At 43.2% G+C, this 16,073-nt stretch overlaps 1 protein-coding gene across 4 annotated transcripts in view; it reads left to right on the plus strand.

Moving 5' to 3' along the window:
• The first annotated feature begins 1,246 nt into the window (after positions 1-1,246).
• ATP10D (ATPase phospholipid transporting 10D (putative)) overlaps positions 1,247-16,073 on the plus strand; it is a 65,881-nt gene continuing 51,054 nt past the window's right edge. For 2 of the 4 annotated variants that reach the window (XM_033159889.1, XM_033159890.1), the window contains exons 1-2: positions 1,249-1,560; positions 8,470-8,663. The gene's annotated coding sequence lies outside the window, so the exon portion shown is untranslated. Of the gene's footprint in view, positions 1,561-8,469; positions 8,664-16,073 lie in introns of all 4 variants that reach the window. The other 2 variants (XM_033159891.1, XM_033159892.1) reach the window with 2 other exon arrangements.

The raw sequence follows: 16,073 nt of genomic DNA on the forward strand, positions 1-16,073 counted from the left end.
CTAATTTTTGACATTATTTTTTAGGGGGAAAACCCTAGCCTTATACACGGAAAAATACAGTATTTTAATTTTCAACTACATTTTTCATAATTGCACTTTGGTTTAACTCATACTGTTAATTTTAAGCGGTTGTGTGTTTTCAGATAAATGATTTCATGTTGTTGTGATTGATTCTGGAGTTGTACACCGCAGTGTGACGATTGTTATGCCCTGAGAGTTAAGAAATATTTTAATAAATACCTGTATTGGTATCCAGATATTAATATGGCATTCTAGCCAAAGACTGCCTTGTCATGATACAAGGTGAGGCAGTTACCTCAGCAGGTTTGGATACCACTGAAAGCAATAGTGTGGGAGATTGTGTCTTGTGAATCAGATTGAATTGTCAATCTGCCCAGAAGTCTCCCACTTATTTGCTAAGGGGTGGTACTCTATTCAAAGTAGCAACAGTGTTTGTTGTTCTGAGTTTTTTTGTCTCAGGCAACAAAATGACTTAGGTCAATTCTGATATTAGTGATTTCCAATGTGCAGTGCCTGTCTGCCAGGCACCAGGTGAAGTCTGGAGAAGACAATTTAGGGGTATTCAGGACTGTTAGTCACACAGAATAAAACACGGAGATCTCATTTCTGTCACAGTTGCTATTAAATAAAGTGGAGGGGGAACTAGTGGGAACCCCTGGATATTCAAATATTGTATTTCTAGGAAGGCACTGATCCTAAAACAAGAGTTACTAGGATCTCAGCGGGACTTAGAACTAATAAAGACGCAATGAGTAAAACGGGGGGAATTAGACAGAAGTTAGCAGCTGCAAAAAGAAAAATAAACACGATGACACAGAAGTTGCCACGGAAGCCAACGCTGCATTGCTCTACACACGGGTCCTCCTCATGGTGCAGAAATAAAAATGCTTGCACATTTGCAAAGCTAAGCGGGGCAGAGCTGTCAACAGCTATGAAGCGGGGTCGGGTATAGTTTTGAGGGACCACGTGCTGAGATTCCTGTTTTCAGGGCGGGTTGTGGACTGCTTTCCTTCCAGAACAGATCTGTGATTTCTGTGCTAGGCTTGGGACAAAAGAAACGCCTGAAGGAGGCGTCAGAAAGGGCGGAGGCCGGGTCCTTACAAAGGTTGGATTTTGTGGAGGCGACTCGCTGTCCCAGCCTCTCCCCCCCTCCCTCGGTTGGTTCTTCCTACTCCAGCCGGCGAAGTGGGCGGGGAGGTAGGGGATCGGCTGGCTGCGCGCTTAGGGTTCGGACCGCAGTGGGAACATCGGCGGCAGAGGGAGATCGTTCGAGTGCGCGGGGAGAATCGAGGCCGTTTTTGTGATGCGCCCTTGCGGAGAGCTAGCTAAGAGGCATCTTCTCGTGCGAATTCATTCTCTCTCGTCTTCTCCTTCCTTTCTGTGCGTTGCTGATTCTCTTTCTATCTAGAGCGTTTTACCACCCAACCCGCTCTGTCGGAATCCCCCTCGACATACAGTAGTCAGAAAGTTCGATTCTCCTGGCTTTGCTTTATTAAATCGGGATTTTACTGTATCTGTTATTCATCTAGAAAAACGAACGTAAGTATTCCTCAGACGCGCCTCTCCAACGCTGCAAGTCTTGTACATATTTATTATAATATACTGTATACACCTTTCACCCTAAACGTCCCAGAGGCCGGCACGTTATAACATTACCTGGTACAGGAAGCCGCACTTAACTTTTAGGATTTACTTCTGAGTAGGCACTCAGGGTACCTTTACCTTTACGTAGGCAGATGTAACCTAAGGAAGGTTTTATCACAGCCACATGAGGCAAACCTGTGCATCGCTCAGAATGATTGATTCTGTTTTGTCGTTCAGTTTTGTATCTTCGAAGTAGACCAGAAAAAGGTATCGGTGTGTGCTTGCAAACTAGGTTGGTATTCTTCTATTTGTTGAACTTTATGGGAAGTTAGAACAGTCTTGGGAAAAGTAGAATAAAGCCTCATTTGATCTTTGTAATTATGGACGCAGGGCAGAGCTGTGTGGAGTTTGTAAGCTGCAGTTCAACGTTTGCATTTCATTAGGACAACTGATGGCTAATATTTTTTGGCGAAAGCGTGGTAAGTCAAATCTAAAGTATAAGGTAGTCCAGCACAAGTGTCCCATACTATGTTCCTTGGTGTGGCTTTGCCTGTCCTATCTGAGCTGCAGAATAGGTAGCAGCACAGTTTAGGAATGAAAGGCAGGAGAGTTGATTGACTCTTACCCTGTGGGCAGGCCTGTAGGCCCTCCTGCACTTATCCAGGTGTGCCACAAATCCCCACTGCCTATGCCACATGTTCTCCATCCAGGTATTGGGGCTTTAACATTTGCATTCAGTATTAGGGTTCTGTCTTTGGGAAAGTTCAGCCTGTGTCCTCATGGCACAAGCAAGCTGGATTTTCTTGTTTTGCCTCTGTTGACCATAGTGAAGTAAAGAGAGGGAATTAAATTTTAAGACAGAATTCTGAACATTTATATAGTACTTCCATACGTTTAAAGAGCTTCCCATGCACTATCTTGTTGCAATCCCAACTATCATTTAGTTTATTGGTCCCCATATTGCAGGGGTGAGGGAGATCAACAATGAGAAAGAGAGTGTGGCTTGCTTTTAGACCAGCAGGTGAATTCATTGCAGAGGCAAAATTTGAACCAATGAATTCCTGACTTGTAGATCCTTCTCTGCTGTGAACAAACCATATGATTTCCCCCAAAGAATCCTGGGAACTGTAGTTTGTTAAGGTTGCTGCAAATTGTAGCTTTGTGAGTGATAAACTACAGTTCCCAAGATTCTTTGGGGGGATGTCAGGTGTTTTAAACGTATTGAGTGTGTATTGAGCCTGGTGGTCTTACAATTTTTGTTGTCTAGGGTTTTTTTTTTGTAAGGGATTGGCTTTGATGTTGATTTGTACTTTTAATAGAGATGATTATATATATATATATATATATATATATATATATATATATATTGTTAATTGCCCTGTGTTTTGGGTTGTAGATTCCCTTGATTTACTTTGATGATTAGGCAGGGAACTAAAATATTTATTTATTCATTCATTTATTTTTAAAAAAGAGCACCCAGGAAGACATTTTAGAGTTCCTAAGCTACAAACTAGAGATTTCCTTTGTGCCTTTAAATCTCCTGGGAGATAAGGCAGTTTCAGCTTCTCCCACCTGTTTTTCATGTGGGCACTTTCCATCTAATTTCCTCTCCTACCAGTTGCATTGCAGCCTGCTTGCTACAGCAACCTTAACTAGGACACACTAGCAAAATGGCAGCAATTAGCATTGTATGTGAGTATTTTGCTTGTGGGAATCTTGTAGCAAAAATAACAATAAAATAAAACCAGATGCTTAACTCAATACGCTTAGTGTCAGTAAAGCATGTAGGATCATGCCCCATTCTAATGTTGAGTGAATAATTATGTGTCAGACAATGCTGCACTGCACAAGATAATTAGGCTTCCCATTTTCTGAGTTGATTTTAACAGATCATATGAAAAGGGTTTTGATTTTGTTACATCTTCCCCACTCCCAGCCCTAATGAAAGAATCATAATTGGATTAACACATGGCTGATGACAGCATAGAGATCTGTTTGTGCCACAGCTTGTTTAAAGTGGAAGGGTTAATAAGCCTCGCTATTGAGTTAGGCCTGCATTTCTGCTTGATATACAGTACTGGCCTGGTTTGCACAGAATACTAAACCATGATTTAGTGCTTAAACCACCAGCCCTCTGGTTAACAGCTAGACACACTGATCCATTGTGCCACAAGAAGTATCCCCTGAATGAAGTATCCCCTCACTTCCACCTGTGCAGTTGGTTTGCAGGAAGTAATGTCATTGATCATATTTTTCCCTTTCTTAAAATTCTCTGGGTTCAGTGTTTTGCTTTTAAAGTCTCAGGTCACTCACTATCCTGAAGTCCTATTGAAATAAACAGGAGTTAACGATGCTACATTGTGATTTATCTGCTAAGATCTTACTAATTATATACCTCACAACCTTCAAACACAACACTAGAGTTTTCTTTTTCTTTTGTTTTACTATAATATGTTTGTGTTCTCCCCCCCTTTTAAATAAATTTTTATTGATTTTTTTCATTAATAATCCAATATAAGCCACCTTAAAACAATACCAAATATTAATACAATAAAAAGAGCCAATTATCCAATTAAACATTTTTGGATGACTTCCCATGTTCTGTTTCTCAGGAGATGATGATGTTCCTTCGTCCTGATCCAATCCTCTTATTTAATCTGAATAAAACAGGTCTAATCTTAATCCTTTATTTTAACAGCCACTGATGTGATGACTTTTGTTTGTATTTAGCTATGCAAGAGGAGTTTATATCTTGTAACTTTCTGTGTGATTTTTTTTAAAATATTCGTCCTTCCCTTCATGTTGTAATCTATCATTTTCAGCATCCCCCCCACCCCCACCCCCACTCTTCAAGGATTCAATTCATCTTGCTTTTCCAAACTGAAAGAAATCTGGTGTCTGGCCATATCTCCGGGCAGACTTTCAGCATTTTCTTCATTGATTTCCTTCCCATCTGTTAATAAGCTGCTGTCTCGCCAGAGCCATAGTAAATCAAAGTTAGAGTCCTCTTTAGAGGGTAATGCCACAAATCATTCCAGTGTTTTCACACAGTTCCATTCTTTCAATCAGTCTGTAAATATTATGAAGTTCTTGTTAATTCCCTCTTGCATTCCATTAATAATTGCATTCCATTAGTAGTTAATTTTTTCTTCAGTGATGGTTTGCTGAATCATAAAGCAGCATATACAATGTGAAGAGAGAACAAAGGCTCCCCTCCATCTACATACCAATCCAGTTATAACGAAAATCCTCTCTAGTTGAAAACCTTGGCACTCAGTGGCTGATTTATTTAGCAGGTTATCTTGTCTCCTTTGTCCAGAACATGTCTGTTTCTTAAGTCCAAATTCAGATCCATCTTAAAAAACAGAAGTACCTCCACTCATGGTGGCTGCGTTGAAGAGTTTCTGTTACGTGCAGTGCTATGCACTCAGTGCCCCCCCCCCACACACATTCCATCGGAATAAGAGGCAGGTTTCGGACGATCTGTGAGTGAAAGCTCACCCCCCGACCCTGGGGAGGGCTTGCAAGGATAATTACTCTTAAATTATCCTTAATTTGCTGCACAGCCGTTGTCCGCTAGCGTGGGATGCGCTGTTCACCATGGCAGCGAGCCCCGGAAGTCCATGTTTGTCCTTCTTCAAAATTGTACTATTACAGCTCTGATTGATAGTCCTTTTACTGGTGGAGTTTCAGGAGTTGGTAGGCACACTCTCTGTTTCAGTGCTCTTGTTTTAAAAAAAAATCTGTAAATTCAGCTATAAGCAAGGTATTTTGGGGGCTGTCTGTGGGACACCTAGTATGAGCAGATTGTTCATTTTTAAAAAATCTTAAGAAAGACCACATACACATCAAAAAAGTGGACGCCCATCTCCATAAATAGGAGGCAAAAAGATGCCATATATTTGCATATGCCAATTTATTTTTATATGTATACTAATCTGTGAATAACTACTATTATTTCAATGGAAACCCAGTACATCTAACCGTCATGAGGAAGATTGTGACCAGGTGACCTGTTTGTCTGTTGCTGTTGATAGTCAGGGCTGTTCTCTCTTATTAGACTGGACTTCAAATAGAAAAATCATTCAAATAGAGGACAGTCCTCTGGCAGCTGTCTTCTGTAAACTGGGACACATATCCTTTATCCACATATTCCACCAATTTAATTGTCTTCACAGTGATCCCCGCAGTACACATGCTCCTCAGAAAATCAGCTTGCTCTTCTTAGTTGTCTGTGTAAGGAGACTAGGCCTCTGTCCTCCTTGATACATTTTAGTATCAAAGTAAGGCTGTGGAAGGGGGTCTTGGTGTCGGAGATTAATCGTGAGGTTGATTTGAGGATCTCGGGAGTCCGAAGTTAACAGTTCTGGGGAAAGAGGAAACATTATGAATCTGACTTCCTACAGACTTTAGGTTCCCTAAGGTCGGTCTTCTGAGCCTAGTAACAATATTTTTAGGATCCAGAAGAGAGGGACCAGCAGTTGTACAGGTGTGTGTGTGTGGCTGAGAGGAGCAGGCAAGTGTGGGAGCCATGGAATTCTGGAGCAGCCATCTTGTGGGTCACATGACTCTCCAGCTCTTCTAGAATTTGAGAACAGTGGGAGTTAGTTTATAGTTCTGAGGAGGAAGTCCCTGAGCTTAAGGAAGGCGGTTGCAGCTCTGGGGCGGCCCAAGTTTCTGTGCCAAAGGAAATCCTGCCAGTATCTTCCAATGGTTGAGAGCCACAAGGCACAGCCTCGCTGCTGTTTCTCCTTCTGCAACGATCCCCATACAGTACCCTCCCTAGTTATCTCTTCTCTGTCAACGGACCTGGCTGTCAACACTGCTTCTTTATTCCCCCTATGATTCCCACCCCCTTCCTTTGCCAGGGCCTTGCTTCCTCCTCTCCCCTTTCTCAACTTCTGCCAGGCATAATACTATTCCTTTCTCTCTGCTTTCCAGCGATTACTGCTTCCTCCTGAGCCTTCAGCCCTACCCCATGCTCCCGGGATCCATTTGGCCACTGTGTGGCTAGGGAAAGGGATGAGAGAAGGAGAAAAGGCACTCTTAACTCTCTCACACATTTTTTGACTTACCCTTATAGATCAGCTTCTTCTGTTCATCTTTCTAAACCTATCGGGAGCTGCACCTGAACTGCACAGCAGCCATATATGATTTGGGAGAAACGGTTTGACCGCCTAGGCCACAGTCCCGCAATACAGTATTTTTCCGTTTAAGAATTATGTTTAAAAAGCCTGCTGTGCTGCGCCTTTTGCAAATCCCTTCAGCGACGATGGCTAAAGAGTCGCTAAATGTTGTTGCATGAAAATAATGTTACTTTGCTTTGGAGCTGTGTGGATCCAGAATAGGTAAGGTGCTATTTTGCTTAAACCCCTTGATTGGTGGTGGCAGTTGCTAGGCTGGAGAAATCATTATGTGTCTGGTCACCTAAAATGTGGCGCCAAGAATTTGAAAGGCATTCAGCCTTACTAAGCTTAGTGGCACTGTTCCCCATGAGTATGGGGACTGTGGGTGTAGCAAGGAGGGGCGGGGGGCAGGGGGCAGCTGCCCCCCACAATAAATAAAAATCAATAAAAAATACATAGCAAACTGAGGTTCTGACCCCCCCACCACACACAAAAATCCTGGCTATGCCCATGATGGGGAGACCATTTGTCCCCCAGCAAATGCTACCACCCAGGTATCTTTGGCATCGTCTCTTTGGGATAACTTTGGGTGTTGTTCCAAATGTGGGATGTGGGATGTCTTGCAAAGGGCTTAAGGCTCCTTGGTTGGTAGCTCTAGCTACGTACTGAGTTTTGTGAGAAGGCTTTTGGGAGGGGGGAGGAATGTCCTAGTTCAGCGGTACAACATCCGCTGAGCATCTGCTGTTTCGATCCCTTGCATCACTGTGTAGGGCAAGGAAATATTTCCTATCTGAAGCCCTGGACGGCTGCTGCCAGTCAGTGCAGACAGAACTGAGCTAGGAGGAGTAATGATCTGGTTCAGTATAAAGCAGCTCCCAGCTCCACTGCTTGGGTCAACGCAAACATCGAGACAGCAAAGAGGGCCAAGACTCTTCAGAGAGTGGTCATGGGGATTATCAGTTTGTTTTTGTTCTTATTTTTATTATGTATTTTGTTTTTTTTATATTGCCGTTTTGTGTTGAGAACCGCCCCAAGATCTTTGGGTATAGGGAGGTATGCAGATTTAATAAATAATAAAACAATACTAAATAAAACTTTATGTTGGCTCTTACCGTGTTATTAGCTGGCCAAAAGGGCTTTGCTATTTTCAGGTGTGTTTCTCGGTTTTTAGCCAGCAGTGGCTCTGTGCACTGAGCAGTTTCATTTCTGGCAGAAATGTAGCAGTGGGTGGCTTTCCTCTTTGTTGCGTCTCCTTAAGCTGCACCTGATTTTCTACCTGTTGCTGAGCTGTTGAATGCTCAGAGATGCCCTCAGGGGCCAGGGAGGCAGCACCCTTATATAGGTATACTTCTCCATGGTGAGGTTTGTTATCTGGAGCCAGTCCTCCTTGTGCAGAAAGATTGCGTAAGCTGCTTATCGACTTTCTCTGCACACTGAAGAGCAATTCTGCAGCGTTCCTTGTGGCAGAAACAACTATATTTGGGTCAGGTTAGGTAATGCAGCCCACCAACAGTTTGACTTTCTAGTTCCTGTACGTATTTCCTGAGGAAGTTCTCCACACTTAGGGCTAGAATGTTATATCCTTACGAAACAGAAGCTGCCTTGGTTTAGCATCACTGATTTCAGGATATTGCCAAACATTACAAGAGAGATTTGCTGGCATGAGTCAAATATTTTGGGTACATAAACAGAAGGGACAAATGTACTGATGTGGTATCTCTGGGTGTCCTTTTTTCAGCTAGAGGGCTCTGAAGTTCCCTTACTAAATGCACATGATAGACTGCAGAGTGATCTAGAATAAACATAGAAGGAATCTGCAGGAAAACCCCAAAGGAATATTTTGGCAAATCCATATTGCTGAGGTTACACCTACACGGCAGTTTTTGAAAGGCACTGAGCTTCGCACTTTACTTGTCAAGCAAGTTTTGTTTGGTAAGTAGCCTTAAAGGTAAGAACATGCAGAGCTGTGGTAAAGAAGTAATACAGGTGCTTTGGGTATACCTACTTGACTTGCACCAATATATTAAAAAGGTACACTAATTAGAACTTGGACTTCGAGCACTCAGGATGTGGGAGGGAGGCAGAGGCAGACTGTTTCATTATTTTACTTCCCATTATAAATACTAGTCACTCCTTCAAGTGCAAAAGGAGTGACTAGTATTTGAAATTGAATTCTCAGGTACTCATTAGGACTCCTAAAGGCTTTTTAAATTAATAATAAAATATAAGGGCCCCTTGAAATAGGCATTGGCCATTATGTCTCTGTTTTTAAGTATATTATAGTTGATTGTTAATAGGTTATATCTCTTTATTGTTGTCCTTTGAGATAATATGAAGTGACTGGAAATAGTTGGGTATTGTCTATTCCATTTTAAGTGGGACCAGTTCTCAATAATAGTGCCTGTGCTATGTTGCTTTTGGTTTTTCCTTACTACAGTATTCCTATGGTTCTGTGCATGTGTTGAGTAGTGGATCTCCACTGTCTGGGGAGTGGGGGGGGGAATATTTAATCACAATCACATTCGTTCCCTGGAATTAATGCAGACCATTGCAGGGAATTTAGCCCTGAGAATTGGCCTTGAGGTGTATGGGATTGATCTCTGTTTCAAATTTTAAACTCACTGTCACAGTATGTAATAACATGACTAAGTTAGACAAAACAACACACTTAAAACATGGTAAGTTGCTCTCATACAGGTTAAGCATGTATTAAGGTGGAGAAATAAGTATTTACGAGACTGTAATTTTATGCATGCTAATTGCCAGAGTCAAACCATGTTTACTGTACTTAGGAAGTCCAGTTGATTTCATTCTAACTTTATAGCTTTGTCTCAGGTTATAATGACAGTTAAGATAGTATGCTACTTTATTTCTTTTAGGGTGATATCCATCATTAGTCCTGTTCGGAGTAAAAGGGTAAAAAGGGACCCCTAAAAGTTAAGTCCAGTCGCGAACCACTCTGGGGTTGCGGCGCTCATCTCGCTTTACTGGCCGAGGGAGCCGGCGTTTGTCCACTTCGCCGACAGTTTTTCTGGTCATGTGGCTAGCATGACTAAGCTGTTTCTGGCAAAACCAGAGCAGTGCATGGAAACGCCGTTTACCTTTCTGCCGGAGCGGTACCTATTTATCTACTTGCTCTTTGACGTACTTTCAAACTGCTAGGTGGGCAGGAGCTGGGACCAAAGAACGGGAGCTCACCCCGTCGCGGGGATTCGAACCGCCGACCTTTCCATTCGCAGTTGTTTCAAATCAGTTGCATACTTCCTCAGAGGCCCTTGTCCACATGCGTTGCTTTCAGAAGTTAGGTGGGCAGCTGTTGGAGAAAGTGCCTTCTCTGTGGTGGCACCCAAGCTCTGAAACTTCACACCTAGCCGTGTTCACCTGGTGCCTTCACCTGTCTATCTTTTAGGCATCAGACAAAGTCTGCCCTGTTCTTACAGTGGCAATTGGGGTAAAGGTAAAGGTAAAGGGACCCCTGACCATTAGGTCCAGTCGTGTCCGACTCTGGGGTTGTGGCGCTCATCTCGCATTACTGGCTGAGGGAGCCGGCTTACAGCTTCCGGGTCATGTGGCCAGCATGACAGAGCCGCTTCTGGCAAACCAGAGCAGCGCACGGAAACGCCGTTTACCTTCCCACTGGAGCGGTACCTATTTATCCACTTGCACTTTGACGTGCTTTCGAACTGCTAGGTGGGCAGGATAGGGTGTACTAAAAAGCAATGTTAGAAACTCAGATATATGTTAGATGTAAAATGGCTCCTTGAACCAGGGTTATAGTCACCAAAACAGAATGCCTAGTTGCCACTTTTGGGACGGAAGGCTACATAGTTGTATTTTTGAATACGACATTTTGGTTCTTGAAATTCATTCCGATTGTGCAGATAAAATACAATGGATAGAATTGTTACAGGATGTGTTGCTAGCATGTGAAAACAGTCAGTAATATCCAAGGATCCCCAGGCATGCACCTCCAGATGGTGGAGACATCAGGCGCTATCCTGGCACCCAGGCGTCTTCACTTGGTTGCAAGTGGCTGATAGGCAGATGCAAGATGTACCTGGCACCTGGTGAATTTCAAATGCTGCTAAAAAGAATGGCAAAAATACCCACTCAAAACAATGGGAGCTCTCCGAAGGACCACAAGAAATAATGGGAACAGCAGATGTCATTTGATACGACCAGGCTCCATGGAAATAAATATAAGCTACAATAAAAACAGGGAAATGGCTCCCATTGGTTCCAATGGACATTCTTGTTATTTCTTTTCATAGATCAAGTCTGAAGTAATTCATTTTAATGCCTATTTGACTGATAATGAATTCCTGCCAAGAGACTTGGGCAAGGCCTACCCAGGTTGTAGGGATATAACTTGGGTCCCTGATGTTTCAAGTGCAATACAGTGGTACCTCGAGTTACAAACGCCTCAGGTTATAAATGCTTCAGGTTACAAACTCTGCTAACCTGGAAGAGTTTCCTTGAGTTGAGATCTTTGCCGCAGGATGAGAATGGAAATTGGGTGCCGGTGGCACAGCGGCAGCAAGAGGCCCCATTAGCGAAAGCACGCCTCTAGTTAAGAACAGTTTCAGGTTGAGAACGGACCTCTGGAATGAATTAAGTTCGTAACTAGAGGTACCACTGTATCCTATCCTCTGAACCACACACAAGACAGATACTGCTACACAAACGCTGCAGGTAGGATAGCAACCGAAGCTACCAAGGACTGAGTTTAGAACCTATCAGTGTCATTCTGTCTAAACTTTATATGTGATTTATTAAAACAAAAACACAAAAAACTTCCCAGTTGCAGGGTGGTGGAGAAAATTGTGACTGAGCCATTTCAGGAGGATATAGATTACCGTATTTTTTGCTCCATAAGACGCACTTTTTTCCTCCTAAAAAGTAAGGGGAAATGTCTGTGCGTCTTATGGAGCGAATGCATGGTCCCTGGAGCCAAATTGCCCAGGGGGGAAAGGCAGATCCTGCTTTTTCTGTTGTAGAAAGAGCTAAAGGCTAACAAGAGGGAAAGAGAGTGTTGAAAGGAACCCGCTCAACAGCTGATTGCAGGAGATCGGGAGGGAGATAAGGGAGCTAGCTCCCTTCCTGCCCCGCCCAGGCCCCTTGCACAGCCCTTTGGGAGGGCTGAGGATCCTGGGAAATTGAGTTTTTCAGCCATTTGAGGCTCTCTGTTACTTTTCCTCTTGCTTTCTATTACTGGCTGGTGCTTACTGGTTTGCTTTCTTCTTGCTTCCTATTACATACTGGTGCTTACTGGTTTGTACTGGTTTGCTTTCCTCTTGCTTTCTGTTACTTGCTGGTGCTTACTGGTCTGTACTGGTTTGTACTGGTGCTTACTGGTTTCTACAGGTTCGCTTTCCTCTTGCTTCCTATTACTTGCTGGTGCGTACTGGTTTGTACTGGTGCTTACTGGTCTGTACTGGTGCTTACTGGTTTGTACTGGTTTGCTTTCCTCTTGCTTCCTATTACCTGCTGGTGCTTACTGGTGCTTACTGGTTTGTACTGGTGCTTACTGGTTTGTACTGGTGCTTACTGGTTTGTACTGGTTTGCTTTCCTCTTGCTTCCTATTACTTCCTGGTGCGTACTGGTTTGTACTGGTGCTTACTGGTCTGTACTGGTTTGTAGTGGTGCTTACTGGTTTGTACTGGTTTGCTTTCCTCTTGCTTCCTATTACCTGCTGGTGCTTACTGGTTTGTACTGGTGCTTACTGGTTTGTACTGGTGCTTACTGGTTTGTACTGGTTTGCTTTCCTCTTGCTTCCTATTACTTGCTGGTGCGTACTGGTTTGTACTGGTGCTTACTGGTGCTTACTGGTTTGTACTGGTGCTTACTGGTTTGTACTGGTTTGCTTTCCTCTTGCTTCCTATTACTTCCTGGTGCGTACTGGTTTGTACTGGTGCTTACTGGTCTGTACTGGTTTGTAGTGGTGCTTACTGGTTTGTACTGGTTTGCTTTCCTCTTGCTTCCTATTACCTGCTGGTGCTTACTGGTTTGTACTGGTGCTTACTGGTTTGTACTGGTTTGCTTTCCTCTTGCTTCCTATTACTTGCTGGTGCGTACTGGTTTGTACTGGTGCTTACTGGTCTGTACTGGTTTGTACTGGTGCTTATTGGTTTGTACTGGTTCGCTTTCCTCTTGCTTCCCATTACTTGCTGGTACGTACTGGTTTGTACTGGTGCTTACTGGTTTGTACTGGTTTGCTTTCCTCTTGCTTCCTATTACCTGCTGGTGCTTACTGGTCTGTACTGGTTTGTACTGGTGCTTACTGGTTTGTAAGCAATGCTTTTCCCCCTTTGCAAAAGCTGCACAAATCTGAACTGATCCTCAAAAAGCAGGGCTTTTCCCTTTGCAAAAAAGCTGCAAAACTTTGAGCTGATTCTAAAAAAAACACACACATGGGTTTTAGAGGAGGAAAACCAGAAAAATATTTTTTCCCTGGTTTCCTCCTCTAAAAACGAGGTGCGCCCTATGGTCCAGAGCGTCCTATGGAGCGAAAAATACGGTACCTCTGCCAGCCATCTGTCAAGAATGCTTTGATGGTGTTTCCTGCTTGGCAGGGGGTTGGACTGGATGGCCCTTGTGGTCTCTTCCATCTCTATGATTCTACCTAGATCTGTTTCAGACTTTGTTTGGGACTGAATCAGCCTTGGTCATCCTGATGAAGGACCTGTACCTCGGGTTACACCCGCTTCAGGTTGTGTTTTTTCAAGTTAAGAACGCGACAAACCCACAAGCGCTCGATGGCACTGTGCACATGCACAGAAGAGGCGCTCTAGTTGGGGATTAAGTCCGCAACTAGAGGTACCACTGTATCAGGACAGGAGGAGTGCATCTTTTCTTCTGCAAATGTACCGGTAGCTAGTAACAGCTAAGTGACTGCTGTGGGTCTTACCACAGTGGTGAAGCTAAGGTTAATAAATGAATGACGCCCCTGTCTATTTCAGTCCAAAACAGTGCCTGAACCAAGTCTGAAACAGATCCAGGTAAAACCAAGGTACCGGTAATTGGGTTTTTTTTTCTTCTTTTTTAAAAATGGATTCCAATGAGTTTTGTATACTCTTAAGTGGTGCAGTAAAGAGTAATGATAACAACAAAAACAAGAAATCAGTCTCTCGCAATTTGTTATAAATAAACTAATGCATACACAGGGAGGAGAGAAACAAGGAATGGAAACTAAAGATAGTTAATCACATTAGTTAATCAAATCTCTCCTGAAATCTGAATCTCAAGATGGTGGTTTGGGACCTACAGATAAGGAAATCATGCAGGCAGAGGGCATTCTCGGTAGTGGCGCCGACCCTGTGGAACACCCTCCCATTGGATGTCAAAGAAATAAAGAACTCTCTGACTTTTAGAAGACATCTGAAGGCAGCCCTGTTTAGGGAAGTTTTTAATGTTTGATCTTTTACCGTGTTTTTAATGTTCTGTTGGGAGCCACCCAGAGTGGCTGGGGAAACCTAGCCCGATGGATGGAGTATAAATAATAAATTATTAGTAGTAGTAGTATTAGTCTTGTAAATGACTTTCCCCACTGTCTTCTTTATCTCAGTCAAAACTAGGCCTGGACAGTCTGTGGTGTGGATTCAGTGAGCTGAACTAATGGCAAGGTTTCATTCACCGGATGCCTAGCTGCCTGCAGTGGTTAAGCTAGAGTAGCTCAGTTAAGACCACATTTGCATTGTGGCTTTGGCCTTATAAAGGTGTCAAGACTGCCAGCACTTCCCGCCCCCGCCCCCCCCCGCTCCCAATTCATTGAGAAAAGTTCCTTAGGTAACATGATCTTGGTGCACATTTCACAGATAGGCCCCTGGGGCACAATGTTATCATCTCTCCCTTAACAGCAGTTCCTTGCATTGATGCTGACTCATGGATTTGGATGACCAGCTGTGAGTTTAAATGGCTTTTCCTTTCAAAATGCTGTTATCAGCTCAGGCTCACACAGCGGTGGTGCTATCTAGAGTTGCCTTTGCAGACAGGTGTCTTGGCTATCGGAGCAACTGCAGAAGCGAACATATTACAATACCTGTTCATGGGGACTATAGCGGATAGGATATATTCTGCAGTAGGGAAGCAAATCCCCATTCGCCACTGTTTTTGTATCGGAGAAAGCCAAACCGGGTAAAGAAAAAACAGGAAATAGCTTTGCAAAAAAGAAGAAGAGAGAAAAGTCTGGGTGCAATAATACATTTCCTAGGTATTATTTATTTATACAGAGGTATTATTTATTTCCTATATTTTCCCAATGGTTCATAGCCATTAACATTTTTTCCCCACCTCCTTCATTCTCACAACAACCCTGTGAGTTTGGATGCAATCTGATAGGAGCTGAGCAGGACCCTTCAGCACTACCCTTGGGCTGGTTGAGCATTGACTTTTGCCTGCACACTTTATTGCAGCCAGTTATGTCAAGCAAAGCCTTTTCCATGCTTTGCATAGGGCAATCCAGCGGTCCAGTCACCCTTTGCATCCTCCCGATGTGCAGGCTGGGTATATCTAAGCAGGAATACAGCCACATGCAGGACCTAAAGACAAGCAGATTGCTAGATTATCCTAAGTGAAGTATGCAGTGGTGCCTGCTTACGATGAAGTGCTAATGTGTGATGGAGCTCTCAAATATATGTATGGTTATGGCTCACCCACTCCAATTCCAGCAATATGGGGTAGGCTGTATAATCTGTGCACACAGAGAGAGATAATGGCAAAGTAGGTTGCACAACTGACATCTCATTTTATTTTATTATAAATTCAGCAGTTGTCAAACCATGGGCTACAAGGAAAGAAGGATTTCTTGGTAGGCTATCTAACCTGCTAGTTGGAAGAAGCAGGTTGTGTCTGTTCCTGCAGGGAAAGGGGGATGTGTTGAGTGAGAAGTCAGTAGGGGTGTTGGCAGATAATAGGCCGAGGGAGTATCTTGTTGGTCTCAGTGATAAGAGAATTTTCCTGTTGGGGATCTTCATCAGTGCTTCCTTTTCCCTGCCTATTAATACATAGAGCTCCCCAGTCAAACACAGAAGGGGGTGGGGCACATTTTGCAAAAACGTCTTGCACAAAGACTTTGGCTTTTCTTTTATAACAAACCCATCCCAATAAATAGCTCTGTAATGTCATTGTGTCACTTAATCAATGGTTTCTGGTCTCTCTTAAATGGTTAGTATCTTTATTGTGGTTTTATATGGGCTGTAAGCCAATCCAGATGAGTGGGGTATAAGTTAATAGAATAAGAATAAGAATAACCATCATCATCTAAAGTTACACTTCGGTGTTAATTTGTTATCATAAAGTTAAAAACTGGCTTTGGATAAATTGGGTGTTTCTCAACACAAAAC

Source organism: Lacerta agilis, chromosome 9, assembly GCF_009819535.1.
Source record: "Lacerta agilis isolate rLacAgi1 chromosome 9, rLacAgi1.pri, whole genome shotgun sequence".
Lineage (NCBI taxonomy): Eukaryota > Metazoa > Chordata > Lepidosauria > Squamata > Lacertidae > Lacerta > Lacerta agilis.